The sequence below is a fragment of the Grampus griseus genome (genome assembly GCF_964374135.1).
Source record: "Grampus griseus genome assembly, chromosome: 10".
Taxonomy (NCBI): Eukaryota; Metazoa; Chordata; class Mammalia; order Artiodactyla; family Delphinidae; genus Grampus; species Grampus griseus.
In genome coordinates, this window is record NC_139004.1 from 39,492,369 (window position 1) to 39,508,683 (window position 16,315).

Below are 16,315 nucleotides of genomic sequence, written 5' to 3' on the forward strand. Positions count from 1 at the left end.
AGGAGAGGTTGGGAAAGCAGAGGCCAATCTAGGGTCGGTGCTGCCAAGAAGTGGGGCTATCCAGTGACTTGGATCTTAGTTTTTATCTGGGAGGTAAGAGGGTTAAAGTAGTGGGGAGAGCTGTCCCTGGGGGAGGAGAACTGTCCCTCTAAGAGGCTGTCCCAAATGGCCTTGTCTGTGTGCTCTCTGATCAGGGTCTTTGTTCCTTTGGGAAATTCTTGATCTGATAGTAGGCAGGGCTGTTTTCTACTTTCTGGAAGTAAACAAATGGTCCCTGCTAAGGAAGAACTAGAGAGCAGACCAAGGCAGATGCCACCTATCCTATGACATCTACTCCGACGTTTGCTTTAGGGGCCAACCCCGGGATGAGGGGCATGTGGGGAATGTAGGAGGTGCCCTCAGTGTGCGATGGCCAGAGCCTAGACCGCTGACTCACCATGTGGCTTGGCCCGTCCTCCCTCCTTGGGCCTGTTTCCTCATCTGTGATATAAGGAGATCTGATGGGACGGTGCCTGGGCCGCCTCCTAGTTTCTTATCCATGATCTAGCTGTCTTCCTGGGCTATTGCAGAGAGAAGGAAATCTCTACGGATAAACTTCCCTATTTTACCGGCCCCACCACACACACACACACACACACACACACACACACACACACACACACACACACACAGCTGACTCATCTGGCCTCAAGTCCCTGATTCAGTCTTTTAGCTCAGCAGCTCCCAGACATTTGGATTTGATACCCTGGCAAAATTTCCAAAAACTATTTTGGGGATCCACATACGGTTGACAATTTTTATTTTGTCAAATAGGACATTAAAAATCACAAGTACCACCACCTGTTGCAAGTCCTGTGTCATAAAAGGATAAATTAAAATAAGAGGATAATACTCTCAAATTGCCCACGTTCCCCTCAAGTCTTGGATAACAGAGAAAACTGTTAGAATGAACAAGTGCAGTCTTTACCTGGGTTTGGGAATGGCTGCTTTATCTTATAATGGCTTTAGCTTTCATTAAAATGCAAATACTGTGGGAGAGCCAGCCTCAATAGTCCATGAAGCAGTGAGAGGCTCTAGGATGGGATGGGGGGGATGGCAGGTGCAAGTCAGGGAAGGAAGAACTCAGATCGTATTTTCTTTGAACACCAGGTCTCTGGCAGCTCCAGTGACCTGAGAGGGAAGGACCAGCACCCGTGTCCCCAGGCACATCTCAACGGCCTCCCTAACTGTGAGACTGGAAACACTAGCCTGGGAGAAGAGGTTGGGAACTAGCGCTAATCAAGTGAAAGCAGAACTATCGATAGATGATCTCCGCTGGCTGTGAGGCTGAGCCCTCTTAACACCTCCTCAGCTGCCACCTACTACTTCCAGCTGTTTCCACCCCCCATGTTTACCCAAAGCCTGTGAGAAATACTCTATGTTGTATGTGTTGCGTGTGTGTGTGTGTGTGTGTGTGTGTGTGTGAGACTCCAACAACTGCCGCAGGTATTTTTTGTGGAAGGGAATAGGAAGTGGAGAGTAAGTTGTCCACCCCCAGAACAATGTTGTGTGACTGTGTTTTAACTCGTGTCACAGGACAACACACATCACCAGTGGGTTCACTCTGGACTGTGAGGCGCTGCATTCAAAGCCGGGACCCCCCCACACCCAGCCCATTCTCCGAGCGCCTAGAGGCACACTGTGCCACTGTTCCTTTAAAAAGTACGCCATGTTGCCAGAGGGAACCAATCGGCAGATGGGGGAGGAGCTACTTGGGGGCCCAACCACCAGTCACAACAATAGAATCTGTGGGAGGGCCCCAAGAGTGATGGCATCCTGAGGGAGCCTGCGGCAAACCTGTTTAAAGGGAGAGTCTCCCAGATGCATTGCTCGGGTGGTGTAAGAATCCAGAATCCCTGAGCTGACTGATGCATCCTCAAAGTGGCTGCTGTCCCCACCTTCCCACAAGATGGTAATTTTCTGGGAAAGATGAGTGATTTATCATGAGTGATTTAATTGGGCTTTTATTTGCATTTTAAATGACGCTCTTTTGCTAAACTAATGGACCCCCTATTTATAGATGCCTCCAACACAAAGCGACTACTAATTACTACAATTAATATCACGTTAAGGGCTTGCCAGCCAACTTCACAGCAACTTTTATCGCCTACTCATTTTCAATTAAGGCACATTGACAGGGAGAATACGTGGTTATTAAGAGTGGGCCCTGGGGTGTAATTACTGCTCACAAGGTCATTAAGCAAATCCCCTGCAGGGTTGGCACCTTTGAGCCTGGGGGGCTGGGGGCCCAGGTCAGTGTCCCACCCAGGGGCCAGGAAGCCTCAGTGCCCCAGGTTGCTGGGTAGATGGGGGCCTGGCTCTGAACTGTCTGGAGGTGGAGCAGCTGATGCCTGGATGTCTCGGGGCTGGGACGGGAGAGCCGGGAAGGGAGGCTGAGGGGGAGGATTCACCCTTTCCCAAAGACAGCAGTTTGCGGCAGCCACCAGAGAGCTGACAGAACTACGGTCTTCCTGGAGCAGCATTCAGGAAGTGTCTAGGGAAGCCTCCTCTGGGACAAGCCCGGCGTTGGCAGCAGGGCCGCAGGGGTGAGGGGAGAAGAGGCCAGGAAGGAGACAGCTGCCTAGCACTGTGTGGGGGCGGGGCCGGGGAGTCGGGAAGGGAGAGGGTGGGCTCTGGGCTCCACGTGCTGGGGAACAGTCCCTTCTGACGATGAGGAGGTAAGGAAAAGCCATGGCAGAACAGGAAAAGGCCTGGAAGGGGTGGCTAGCGGTGGCAGAAACCAGGGGGAGGGGGCACCTCAAGAGGGTACTCTTGTAGCTGACTGTCCTCTGATTCCTCTCTACACAGTGGCCACCGCCGACCTGTCAGGGACAAGGTACAGGCTGGTGGGAAGGCTCCGGGGCCCAGTGCCTACTTTCCCAGGGGCCAAACCCAGGCCAGGCAACCTGTGGGCTCAGGGCCAAGACACCGTGGTACGGGTGGGGACCTGCGACAGGTGATGAGAAGCCCTGGTGATGGTGAGGTCGAGAACCGATCTCAGGCCCGCCCAATTCTGCTTTCAGGCACTTAGTGTTCAAGGCTTAGAACCGCCACGGTGGAGGATTTAGACCACGGAAATCTGCAAACACTACAAACCCAGAGAACTGGTTGTTAGGCATTTACTAGCTCACCACTGTCCTGCCTCAGCCTGCCGGGGTAGTGTGCCCTGGGCGCTGCAGGGCAGGGCCTTCTCCGAGTTACGTCCTTAGCGCCTGGCCCCGTGTACATGTAGTGTACACAGCAGGGCTCTGTGTGTTTACTGAACTGAGTTCAATTGGGACCCATTGCACTGACGAACCCTCCCCAGGCTCTGTCCTCCTGTGCGTGCACAGCCTCCATTGCCGAATTCCTGGGCACCCATGTTCTTTCTAAATCGCCTCGAGGAGCATCCCATCCCTTCTCTGCTCTCCGCGAGGCTGTCGGTGGAGGGAAGGTAGGAAGGAAGGGACCATCGCATTGTGTGTCAGGATCAGGTTTGCCCGCACAGAAATGGTGCTGGTTTACATAAGATGGACGTTTCTCTCTCACCTTCACGTGGACTGGTCCAGGGCCGCTTGGTGGTACGGTGGCTATCCGGAGCCATTCTCACAACGTGGCTTCCACTCGTGGTCAGAGATGGCAACCAGTCACCTGGCCACTCCTGGCTGCAAAGGAGGATTGTGCAGTGGTGCTACCAGTTTGTTTTCACCTAAAAAGTAGATTCTATTGCTAAGAAAGGCAGGGGATAGCTGTCACATGGTGACAGCCTAGACGATCCCTGACAATCAAGATGATCGATGTTGATGAAGGGGGAAGGACTCCTGACCGGAGCTGCTGCCAGCTGCCACACCCTACAGTGCCCGCTGCTCCCGGAGGGAGTGGGGGGATGGGCAGAAGTGCCTCTGAATCCAGGAACCTGGGGAGCCTGGGCAAGCTGACACCCCCTTAGGGTTTGGGCCACCAAGACCCTCCCTGCTTCCAGGGATGGGACTCAGCATTCTCACCTGGTCCTCCTTGGAGTTGGGCAGCCTCCTTCAACAGCACAGGCGTGCCCGGCTGAGGATGCGGCGAGGAGCTGGCAGCACGGCCCCCAGGGCACTCCTGTAGGGGGGCGGGGAGGAGATCTGGAAGCAGCCAGGGGGGTAGCAATGGGCCTTAAATGGAGAAAGGGAAGGTTGGGAGGGTGGCATGAGGCAAGGTCAAGGACGAAGTCAAGGGCTTTTCAGACCCACTGAGCTCAGATTAACAAAAAGCAGAGACCACAAAGGGGCAGGGGGCATCTGGAGAGAGGTTGGCAGTTTGGTGGGGCCAGAAGCGTGGGCGGGGTGGGGAGAGGCGGTGGAGAGGGAGGTTAGGGCATGTGTTCCGTGAACCCGGACTCCTACTGCGATTGTTCCGATTTCCCCGAGCACTTGTTATGTGTCAGGCATGATGCTGAGAGTTGGAAATGCTTAGTCATGTTTTCTCCCTCACAGAGGTCCTATGAGAGGCGTGCTGCTCCCATTTTACAGGGAAGGCTAGTGAGGCTAAGAGGGCCAAGAGGAAGAGCTGCCAAGCGGTGGGGCTGCCATCCACTCACTGCCGAGTCGCCTGCTGATGTGCCAGGCTCAGAGGCTGGAAAGTACCACGGAGGGCTGTCGCATAGCCCTGAGAGGTGCATCCCAGCCCTGCAGAGCCCGGGGGCCATCTACCCAACCCCGCCCACTCAGGCTCCACCCCCTCCAGCAGCTCCCTCCGCTCCTCCAGTGTAACTTCATGCTGGCTGCCCAGGGCTCCCACTGCCCTTCCACCTCCTTCCACCTGCCGGCAGATAAAACCTGCACCTCCTAGCATCTCCTCCCACCTCCTGTCTCGACTCAGGATTCAGAAGGCAGTCAGAAGGCAAAGTCTGCCAGGGCTGCACCTCCATCCCTGGGCCCAGAGGGGACAGGGTGTGACTCTGGGAAAAGAGCTGTCCCTTGCTCACTCGGAGTGGCCCAGAACTGGGAGGGAGGAGGGGTGGGGAATGGGCTGTTGCTGCCCACCAGTGGGGAGGCAGCATATAGTAGGCACTAAATAAATGCTAATTACTCTTCCCACCTTTCTCTTCCCCATCAAAACACAAAGTGCTTTGTGAGAATTTCTGGTTATTCATAAAAATCTATGAATAACTACCTTCTTTTATGAGAGTTTAAACAAAAGAGAGATTTTAATTTTTCCCCAAATTTCCATTTCATGTGCTAGTGAAGCTGAATATGTTTAGACATGCAGTTTGGAGGCCCAAACAGAGGTCTGTGTTCCACGATGGAGCAGAACCGGGTGCCTGGGTTCTGGAACGGTGAAGATGGGCGCTGTGGCGTGGGTGTGGGTACCCTCTTCCCAGGCCAGGCTCGGTGGCCACACCCCCTGCCAAATCCACCCGGCCTCTCCCGCTCACTGCTTCTGCTCTATCTGTTCTACCAGAAAGTGACCCATGTCCACTCCCACCTTCCCTCCTTCGGGGGTCCTGACCTTACTGTGGTCCTCTGTGCCTCAGGCCACCGGGCCTGCTTCAATGCCCACTGTCTTGGCCAAATCCCCACGTCCATCAAGTCAGTTCTCCAGCACCTGCGGCTGCCAGGCCCCTCTCCCCGAGCTGCTGGGCACCACTGCGACCAACCACACGTCCCAACAGCTCAGGCTGGCTCCTAGTTAGCTCTAGTTAGCACCTAGGTAGAGCCTAGTTAGTCCCGTCTGGTCCTCAGAGCCCTCCCTGACCTCCCACTTCACAGAGGAACAAGCAGCAGAAGAGAGGAACCCTGACCTCCCTTCCACGTCGCCCCCCTTCATCCTCTCCTTCCCGAGGCCTCAGCTTCCCAGTGGGAGCACTGCCCTCCGTCCTCACAGGGCCTTAGACACAGGGGCCATGCTGAGGCCTGGCATCCCCCCAAGGACCCCACAGCAGCTGAGGGAGATGGGCCTGCCCTTGCTGCTGCTTCTGCCCAGCCTGCTCCCAGCCCCCACCCCTACCCCATAGCCACGGGGCTCCCTCCTCCTCCAGAGCCGGGGCGGCCCCGACCCCAGAGAAGAGTAGCTGCCTGCCTCCGCCTGCAGCCCTGCTCTACTATCCTTTGGTTTTAATTCTTTGGACACACACACAGTGGTCGGACATAATATTCATTTGTCTTGTCCCCCACACTCCCAGCTGCACTATCAGCTCTAGGAAGGTAGGAGCTTGTCTGTGTTGTTCAGAGATGAATCCCCAAGGCCTTAGGCCCGTGATTGTGGCCCAAAAATACTTGTTCAATGAATGAGTGAATGGTTCTTATCATCCTGTTTATACCAGTGAGGAAACAAAAGCAACTCTTCCGCTCCCTGGCTCCTCGGGTCTTCCAGCTTTGGCCCTGTGCACCCTGTTTTCCATCCTGGGCTCCTTTGCTGCCTCGTCTGTGCCGGGACCCGGGAGGTCCTGCCCTCTCCAGGCTTACCTCGTCCCACGGAGCCCCTCATCAGTCCGTGGGACCACCTGGGACTCTTCCTCCCCACACTCCCACTTGTGTGCAGGGTTCTTAACAAAAGCCCCTCGGGTTGGTTCAAGAGGAAAGGGGATTCATTAAGAGATGCCCAGTAGCGCACATGCTCTCGGGATTGGGCAGCAGGGACGTCTCAGGACAGGCTGTGTGGGCTGCCCAGCAGCAGCAGTGCTCAGCCTTGCCTTGGGTCTGTGTTGACTCATCGCACCCCTCTCCCCTCTTGGCGTCTGAGACACTGGGGCTGGTCTTCAGAGGCTCTACCGCACCACCCACCCCTCAAAGACTCAAAGGTCCCTCATTTTCTGGAAAACAGAACTTCCTGGGCAGCCTCACAGCAACACCTCTGAGCCTGGAACCCAGATCACTGCCTCCATCTGGCTCTACAGGAGCTAGTGGCAGGGATTTTCTGGATTCCCCCTGGGGATGGCTGAGTCACACTACGGGAAGCTATCCCCCCAGCGCACCCCAGAGTGAACGCCGTCTGTAATGAGTCAGAGCCTTGGTGGGAGTGGTCTGCAGCAAAGTCCATTTCAGGGGGCCCCAATCATCCAGAGCGGGGTGGCAGCTGCTTGCCCCTTACAGACCCCTTGAGAAACAGTCCGAGAGGCCCAAAGAGTCTGCCGCTGCCTCTCCTGCTACCTTCAAAGCCTCTCGACCAGACTCTTCCCACAGTGCAGCCAGGACCCTGGTGGGGCTGGGAGATGGGAAGGCAGTATAGATCAAGGGGTGGGGTGGGGGCAGGGAGGGAGAGCCCGAGGGAGACCTCCTGGATGCCCACCCAAGGCACACCACCTGGGCTGAAAGGTGGACCAAAGGAAAGCAAAAACCCTTTCTGCACCCTCTTCTTTCCTGGTTGCCAGGGGCACAACGGTTTTGTCCCTAGTGACGGCGTCTGCACAGGGGGCAAAACTGGAGGGCGGCTGGGTCTCCAGGCCGGAATTCTGTCGAGCTTCTGGACCAGATACTCGCGACTACCATCTCTTCCTCAACGTGCTTGAATCCAGCCTCTGCGACCGGACATAGCCTCTCCCGGCTAGAATCAGCTCCTCCCTGTGTCCCCTCCCTCACTGAAGACGACCACTGCCGCCCTGTGGCTGCTTTCCTGGGCTAGCAGCTCTCTCTCTCTCTCTCTCTCTCCCCCTCTCCAGCCACTTGCGTGTGCCGCGTGCCCCTTCCTCACTCTCTGAGCCTGTAGGGTCTGTCTCCAGAGGCTCTCTCCATCTCCCTTATTTCCTGAGCTCAGGCCTCTGTCACCCCTGCCTTTCTAACTGCAGTCCTCTCGCCACTGGCCCTTTGCCCCCAGCCCAGCCTGCGCCCCCTGCAGGCCCAGGCCTGTCTCCAGCCCGTGCGCCCTGGCCTGGCCCTGCCTCCTCTCCAGCTGAAATCATTCCGGTTTCTTGGTTGTGTCCGTTGCTACCCTCTGTGATTCCTTCCCCTCACTTGCTTCTGTCCGTCTTGAGGGCTTAGCTCTGCGTGTCCACCAGGAGAAACTCTCCCTGTCCTTCGCCCCCTCCACATTGGGGTTTGCACCACTCCTATTTGCTTCCCGATCCCCCCTGCGCTGCCCCGACCTGCACCTTATCGCACCGTGCCACCCGCTCCGGGGGGCAGAGGCCACATCCGTCTGGCTTTCTGCCAATCAGCACTGCAGGGGCCAGCGGGAAGGTCAGTGAGCCACGACCCTGCCCTTAGTGTGAGGGCCTGCGTGGGATGGAGGACGAGACAGGGCGGCGGCTATGCCGGGACACAGCTGTCTGGGGTGCTGGCCTGCACCCCAAGGCCCTTCCTCCTCCCTGGCCACCCTCCGTGACTGCACAGAAGGATGACAGCTAAGCTGGCTCTGGCTGATGAGCTGTAAGCAGAAGGTGTGAGGCCTAAAAAGGTCCAGTGTGTCCATCAGGTCTCCTGTCCCTCCCCTCTGGGCATGGTACTTAGAGGAGCAGCAGCATCTGTAACCACGAGGATGGAGGTGACACGCTAAGGATGGCAGAAAGGTGGACAACGCCCTGATGGCCTGCGCCCCGGCCCCAGCCCATCAGCCTCCACACTTCCTGTCCCAGTGGATACGGGTGCTGTGCATGGACCACTGGCCAAGACCCTTGGGGAGACATCTGCCCCCCTCAATGTCCTGGCTGCCCACTGTGGAGCAGAAGGCAAGTCCTCTCCCCACCGCTGTGCCATCCCCCCCGCTCAGGAGACCCCACTCCAGGCACACTCCTGGGCTGAGAGCCCAGCTGGGATATTCCCAAGCTCTTACAGCCTTTGACAATTTTATGTTTTAATCCTCAGTCCGAGCTGAGGTTCCTTTGGTCCTACTAGCCCCCGGAAGAGGGGGTTAACATGCGGCCTGAGCTCCAGCTCTGGTCCGTCTGGCTCCCCTGCCTATCTTGGTTGTGGCTGCCAGAAACCCCCCTCCCACAAGGCTTGTCCCCTGTACCTGGGGTTTCAGTTAGGAGGCCCTGAGCAGGCATGTCCCTGACCCAGCCTCCAGGGATTATCTGGACCTTGAGGCTGGGGGCTGGGGAGCAGCAGCCAGGCCCACCTCTCTGGCCCCAGGGCCAGATGGGCACGGTTGGCACACCCACGGTGGGCTTTGGGCCAAGGCCCATCTTGCAGGACCCAGGACTCTCAGCCCATGGCCGTTTGTGGACCCGGTCAGTATCAGCTCTTCCTTCTCCGTTTCTCAACACTAATGACTGTGTAAATATCTTGAAAAGAACCTGGGGACGCTGGCAGCCAAGGTGGTCTCTTGGAGGTAGAAGTGCTGCATCCCTGATTAACCGTGGTGGCTGATGGGGCAGGTCTGCAACATTTAACCAACACAGAGAAAATGAAATTTCTTTATTTGGTCTATAGCTTAAAAAAAAAAACTGCGCAAATGCCCAGTTTGACTTAAAGTTTAGTCCCAGGCCCAGATGTGGCCCGCTCTGGTCCCCACGGTGGGGCTCTTTGCCTCCCTGGGTGCAGGGTTGTGGCGCCTTCTGTGGCCTGAGCAGAGCTCCTCTGGGCACTCCGAGCCCCCACAGGGTCCAGCCTGGTATCCACACTGGAGTGACCCCACACCAGGCACCTCTGCAGCCAAAAAGAGCTTCTGGGTCCTGCCTATCACACGTGGGGACCAGGGCAGATCAAAACAGACTCGGCGACCCCTCGGCCTGCAGGAAAGGTGGCCCAGGGGCAGGTCTGTGCCCAGGCGGCCATGGGGCTGCTCGCCTTTGGTTTTGGCTTTCTCAGCTGGTAACGTGCTCCCTGCTCTGGGGCCGAACCCTGGAGAGGGGCTTCTCTTTCTCTCTTCTCCTTCCCAGAGTCCCCTGTTCAGGCAGCGCCAGGTATGCACCTTCCTTTTCCGCCTGGACCTCACTTAAGTACAAATTCCATAGTTCAGCTCACCCAGCCTGGTCCTCAACATCTTACTGAGGATGATTAACGAAGTTAGACACTCTTCTTTCAGAACCAAAACCTAGTTTGTCAACTCCTGGAATTACGGCTAATGCACTGCTCAAAACCAGAAGCTGGTGGTTACTTCCACTGCCTCTTTCCTTCCACTGCCTCTTTCCTTCTTTCTGGAACAAATAGGAACATTCCCACATTCCAACCTTAGCTGCAATGTTGGGCCACCCCTCTATCTGGGTTTTATTCCTGGATTTTCTCCTTTGCTCCTAAGTGATTTTTTCTGGCATGAAAACTGGCTAGTCCACAATGGTAGCCGACGTTGCCCTAGTCCATTAAGACCCCAAAGCCTCATTCTACTCCCAAACCACCCTCATCCCTGTTCTTGTGTATATTCTCTTCCCAAGAAATTGAGGCTAGTGGAACGTGAGTTCCCTGCGGAGGCCAAAGACTCTCTGGCCATCCAGGCCAAGTTCAAGGCCAGGTCATGATCCAGCGGAGCCTGGTCCCATGGACAGTCCTGACTCAGGGCCCTGCCACCAGCTCCTCCTTGCCTCTAAGCTCTTCATCCAGGGACAGTGTTTTGGTCCCCTTCCTAACTCCAACCCAGACTTTTAGAAAGCAATTCTTGGGCTCTGTCTGCTAGTAGGGGGCCCCGGAGTTCCCACTGTCACCCCTGCTCCTTCCCCGCCATCAGGATCCTGAGTGCTGCAGACAGGTTTCTGCTCTGGTGGCTCTTTGAGGCTCACCGTTAGCCCTCCATCCCCTTGGCTTTACTTACTCTAACTTCTTAAGCCTACATACCCCCAGAAACCAGAATAGCAGCGATGCCAGATTCCCTGATCCTTACCACAATGGCATTCCCACAAACCTTGGCGGCCAGATACCCCAGCTTGGATTCCATTACCCCTACTTATGAACCAGACTTTCAGGCAGGATCAGTCCCAAAGCGAGGGGGGGGGTCCCTTGTTTGAAGGCCTTTAGTGTGGGCATCCCTGCCTGGAAAATCACCTCCCCCTAGACCATCCACGGAGGGTTGCATGAGACCCTTTACTAGGTCTTGCCTGATCGATGGGGGTCCAGGGGCTGCCAGGGAGGCTTGGGGACTGATACGTGGGCCTGTCATGGCCTCATCGATCTCAGGCTGTCTGCCTCAGCTCCCACATTCTGGGACGGTGGTCCCACTTCTGGTGCTACTCCAACTGGCTGATTTGGGCCCTCTGACTTCCTGCAGCCTGTGAATCCACGAACAGTATTCAGAACAAGCTAGACCTCAGCTGACCTTCAGGAGACTCAAGAAAACCCTAAGAGGTAGGAAAGTGAAGACAGAGCCTGGGGACCCCAAAGAACACGAGAGAAGAAAAGGCCTTCCCAGCCACTGACATTTCTGCTTGGTCAGGGACATGCTCTGTGATCATCGTTTCTGAGATTTCTTGAACACCCTTATGTTGCTTTTTGCCCCACTGTTCTTAGCAGAGAAGCATTTAAAATGGACTCGTTGCCTTACATGCTTGACTGGAAGTGACGAGGAAGCAGGGAGCTGGAGCGCCGCTGGGTGGCAACGACTGAGGGCAGGGAGAGGAGCCCCAGAGGGTAGAGTAGGTGGCTGCAGCTGTGAAGAGAAGAGGACGCTGCACCAGGACCCTGAGGCCCGGGCAAGAAAGGGACCCACAGAGATTGGACCCAAGACCAGGAAGCAAGATGGGCTTAATTGGCAAGAGCCCCATGGCAAACCTAGGGGACAGGGACGAGGAGTGCAGAAGTGAGTAGGGTGGAGGGGGTTGAAGGTATCACACGGGAAAGAGGGGCAGGTTTGGAGGACGGTGGGTCCGTATGGAAGAGATGCCCGGTGGGACCCCTTGCTCTGTGGGGATGACGGTGTGGGAGGCCCCAGAAGCTCATCTGATCGATGCCCGGGGGATGAGCGTGGAGTACCCAGAGCCACGTCTCACCCTCCATTCCCTGTGCCCAGATGCCAAGGCCCAGAGGTCCCCCAAGGTTCAGAGTCAAGTGCTCTTCGGTGACACTCTGGGAGGCTTATAGACCTTCCATTAGGGGTGAAGTGCTCAGACAAGGCTGGACAGTCCAAGAGGACACGGATGGGGAAAAGAGCAGTCTGCCACCCCCATCCTTACTCTGCATATAATTTTGTCCAGCAGGCACATTTGTATGAGTGGGGCTCCAGCCCCAAATATCCCCAACCCAGATGGGTATCAGCTTGAGGTTCTGCTTTCCAGCTCAGATATCTTCTCTCTTAAAAGATTGCAACTCCCTAGCATGTATAGAAAGAGGGAAGGAACCCCCTAGGAGAGAGAAAAAGGCATCATCGACCTGTTCTAGAACCTGCCTTCACTGACGTTCTTGAGTTCCTCTCTGAGCTTCCCTGCCCCATTTCTGCCTCAGCCAATACTTCTTGAACTTTGAGGGGCCCCAGGGGCCAGGCGGAAATCTCAAGGTATCTTCTATCCCTTTGGCTTCTCATTGTGTTGGCCAGGCTGGGGGTTCAGATGTAGTAGTGACAGTGCGATCAGCTGGAAAAAAGAGCGGGGCTGGAGCCACCGTACTAAGGCTGGAAAGAGGTCTCAGGGAGAGCCTCCATCCGGGACACCCAAATGCCTGGACAGGGGCAGTGTGACAGCCCCACCCTTCCTGCACCCAGGATAAGGCCCTCCCCTTTGCCCACTGCGGGACTAGCCAATGTCCCCCAAGGACAGTGACACCCCGTAGGCTCCTGTGCCCAGCGCCACCTGCCCCCCCGACTCTGTCAGACAGCCTGGGGAGCATGCTTCTCCTTTCTCCTCCCTCAGAGACCCCTCGGGACTGTTGGGTCCCATCCCTGGGCAGGAGGAACAGAACTACACATTTTTGGCCCTTCCTTTCCCTGCCTCCAGGGGTCCAGGCTCAAATGAAACTGGAATTGTATTCCATTCCACAAATCTCTCAGCATGCCATCTGTCAGCAAATGCTGGTTGGCCTGGGCCCAGAACACGCTCTCTACCAGCGCCCGGTAGGCCCTCTCCCTGGCTGGGAGCTCCCCTGGATTGGGTCCTGGGATGAGAGTCAAGGAGGTTTGATCTGACCCCCATCCCACTCGAAACCTGTGTCTGTCCCTCGTTGCCATCCACCCATTCATCCATTCAACAAATACTCTTTGAGTGCCCATCAGTGTCAGGCCCCATTCTAGAAGATGAAGGTATAGCTGCAGCCAGGAATGACCAGACCCGGCCTGCATGGAGCTTAGCTGCCAGGGAGGAGAGACAGACGACCAACAAGGAAACAGAGATGCACAAGATAAATCCAGATAATGATAAGTGCTATGAAGAAAACAGGACAAGCAGGGTGACGGGATGGCCTTGGTGTGGGGAAGGAGGCCAGTGGAGCTGTGCAGCATCAGAGAAGACTTTTCTGAGGGGGTTATTTAAGCAGAGCCGGAAGGGTGAGGACCCCTGTCATTCAGTTCAAATTTGGCCTGTATTCACTGGCCACCCTGTGCCCTGTGGCTGTTTCCCATTTCCTGTCATCCTAGAGCTTGGCTGTGGACCCCAGCTCTGGACCCTGGGAAGCACCTCATTCCTTCCCCTCCCTGTGCCACAAATCCTATCACTCTTCTCCACAGCCCTGCCTCTGAGCTGACCTGTCTGGGACAGGACTGATCAAGGGCCCCCCCGGGTCCCCTACACAAAGCAGCAGTTCCCAGGCCCAGCCCGCCCACTTAGACAACAGTCTGGCTTAGAAAACCCTGGGGTCTGTCCCCTCAGCCCAGCTCTTGAGTCTACTTCCTTCCCAAGCAGGCCTTCCCCTCTCGGTCCCCTCATCCCCCTGCCTCGCTCCCACCTCACCCCCTGGGTCTGAACTTCCCCTACATTCCCTTGGTCCTGAGAGGCTCCTAAGTACCAGGTCTAGCTTCTTCATTGCCCTTGGAGAGCCCCTCTCTTCCACCCCCAGTGAGATGCCATCAGTCGGAGCCAATGTCATTGCTGCTTCCAGCCAGTGCCCAGGCTCACTCAGCACACTTTAATACTGAGCCATCAGCACCACTACACAGGCAGCTAGCACACAGGCCAGCTTCCCTCGAAACTTTTTATCCCCCAGGGTGAGGGGTGAAGGGATTTAAAAGAAATGCAGGTCAGGCCTATCCTCAAGGAGTTTATTATCTTGCTAGATAGAGAAAAGAATGCCCAAGAAACTACTCTTTAGAGACTAAAACAGAGCTAAGCCATCAGTGGAGTATAATAAAGCAGTAAATAAAATATGGGATGCAGCCAGTAAAAGCTCTATGTAGTCAGAAGACTGGGAAGATGGTGGGCTGGAGTGGACCAGGAAAGCTTCCTGGAGGAGAAGGGCCCCAGGCAGGCCATGGAGAGTGGGCAGAGTGATAAGGTGAAACAAGGGGTGGGGTGGGAAGCTGTAGATACCTAGATACCAAAAAAATCAAGAGAACCAAACCAAGAGAAAAAAAGCCACTGCACTCTTTAGAGCCACTACAGAATGATCCCTGGGGCCAGGACACCAGAGGACCGCTTTGGAGGCCTGTTTCCTGCTGTTTCCTTGTTGCTTTTCTGAAGGCATCTGGAGGTTGGGCTGGAGAGGCCCAAGCGGCCCTCCACTCTTTGTCCTGTCCAAGAGGACACACCAGCTGAGGGCTGGGCCAGCTTCTGGGGAGAGTCAGCTTGCAGGGGATAAGGAAGCAAGTGGGGAAAGGCACTGGCAAGGAGGGGCTGCGGTCATTTGGCTTTGGGGGCAGGCAGCAGGGAGAGGCAGGCAGTGCACGGCCACCTCCGTGCCCGGGCCAGAGGCTGACCGTGGACTCTGTCACAGGCTCAGGGGGAGGGGGAGGGAAGGCAGGTGTCACCTCCAGAGACAAGCCCTTCCAAAGTAGGCGTGAGGCATCCCTGCCCCACAACAGCACAAGTGCGGCTGCCCCCAGAGAGGTTTCCATCAGTTCACCAATCATTGGCTCATATGTGGGCCACCATTTCCCAGACTTCCCTTCTCTGTTCCCAAGGTCCGGAACGCCTCTCCGCTCAGCCGCCCCGTGTTGACAGAGCATCTGCCCCAGCATGAACCTTCACGCCTCTTCTTCTCTCTCCATATGTTGGGGTTTTCTACAGCTGCCTCTCTCTGCCTCATCCTCTGTCTCCCCAGCCCCCTTAATTAACTTGCCCCTGAATTCTAGAACCCTCCAGATCAGTTCACGCACAGCAAGGGCTTGCTGCTGCCCCCTCTGCCCCAGGTGATTCCGGGCTGAGCTCATCATCTCATCTTCCCCCTCCCCATCTAGGCCTGCTATAGATTCACTTTCAACATCAGCGTTTCCAACCTACGATTTTCCTGCTCATCTCAAGTCCTCAGATGTAGGACACGAGACATGGCAGGGCCTCTGAGATTGAATGTGTGGGTTGAATGAATGGTTTTAAGTTGCTGGGAGTGAGACTCAAATGGAATCAGGGTAGTTTTTCAACTCAAATAGGAGAAAATGCCAATGTGCATCAACCTGTATGAGATTCTGATTGGTACCTACCCCGTGACAGGCAATGATCAGAAGGGAATGTAAAGGGATTTGAAGAAAATCGGGTTAACGATGAAATTTTCCCACATAATCTGACAACCGACAGGCCCGGGAAGTGGCGGAAAAGCAAAGACAAAGTATGTAACTGTTTCTACACGCACGTCACAGGTGGAGAAATAGAATGAATGACTCGGAATGCTTGGTGCGTCCTTGACAAGAGTGGGTAGAAGAGACCGGGTGGAAGGCCACTGACCCATGGCTGCAGCTCTGACCGACAGGAAATTCTACAGGAAGGAAGAAAATAGGACGGGCTACACCCCCTGGGCTGGCTAAACAGCCCACCCTACCGTACACGGATAAGCCAACAGTTGTAACGTAGCCAAAATGGATAGGTTTTCAGTAACTAAATCTCATTTCACTGATTGCCCTGAGGTGTCCCCAAAGCTTTCTAGAACTTTCTCTTTTCCAGTTGCACCATTTTCTGTATGATGAGTTCCATATGTTCTCCCCGTCAGTCAGTTACCATTTCACTATTCAAGATAAAACTCCTCAGTTACCATTTCACTATTCAAGATAAAACTCCTCTCTCTTGGCTCCGAACTGCTGATTCCTCTTCAGGACGAGACCCTGAGGTGAGGCTCTTGGTTAAGATAAATGCCTCCTCCAATCCAGAGTTTTATCATCCGTAAAGAGAGGAAATAGGCTGGGTTCCTTCTCCAAAGAGACAGACACTGGAGTGGGAGGGGTCCTCAGGGTGGCGCCGAGGCTCTTAACACCCCCTGACAATATTTAATGCTGTGGTGGCAGAGAGAAGGCCCAGATACGTCCCTGCAGATCCTCCATTTCAGGCAAAGGAACTATGATGAAATGTGGCCAATAGTAAGGGGAAAAAAGAGCAAAAATCCCA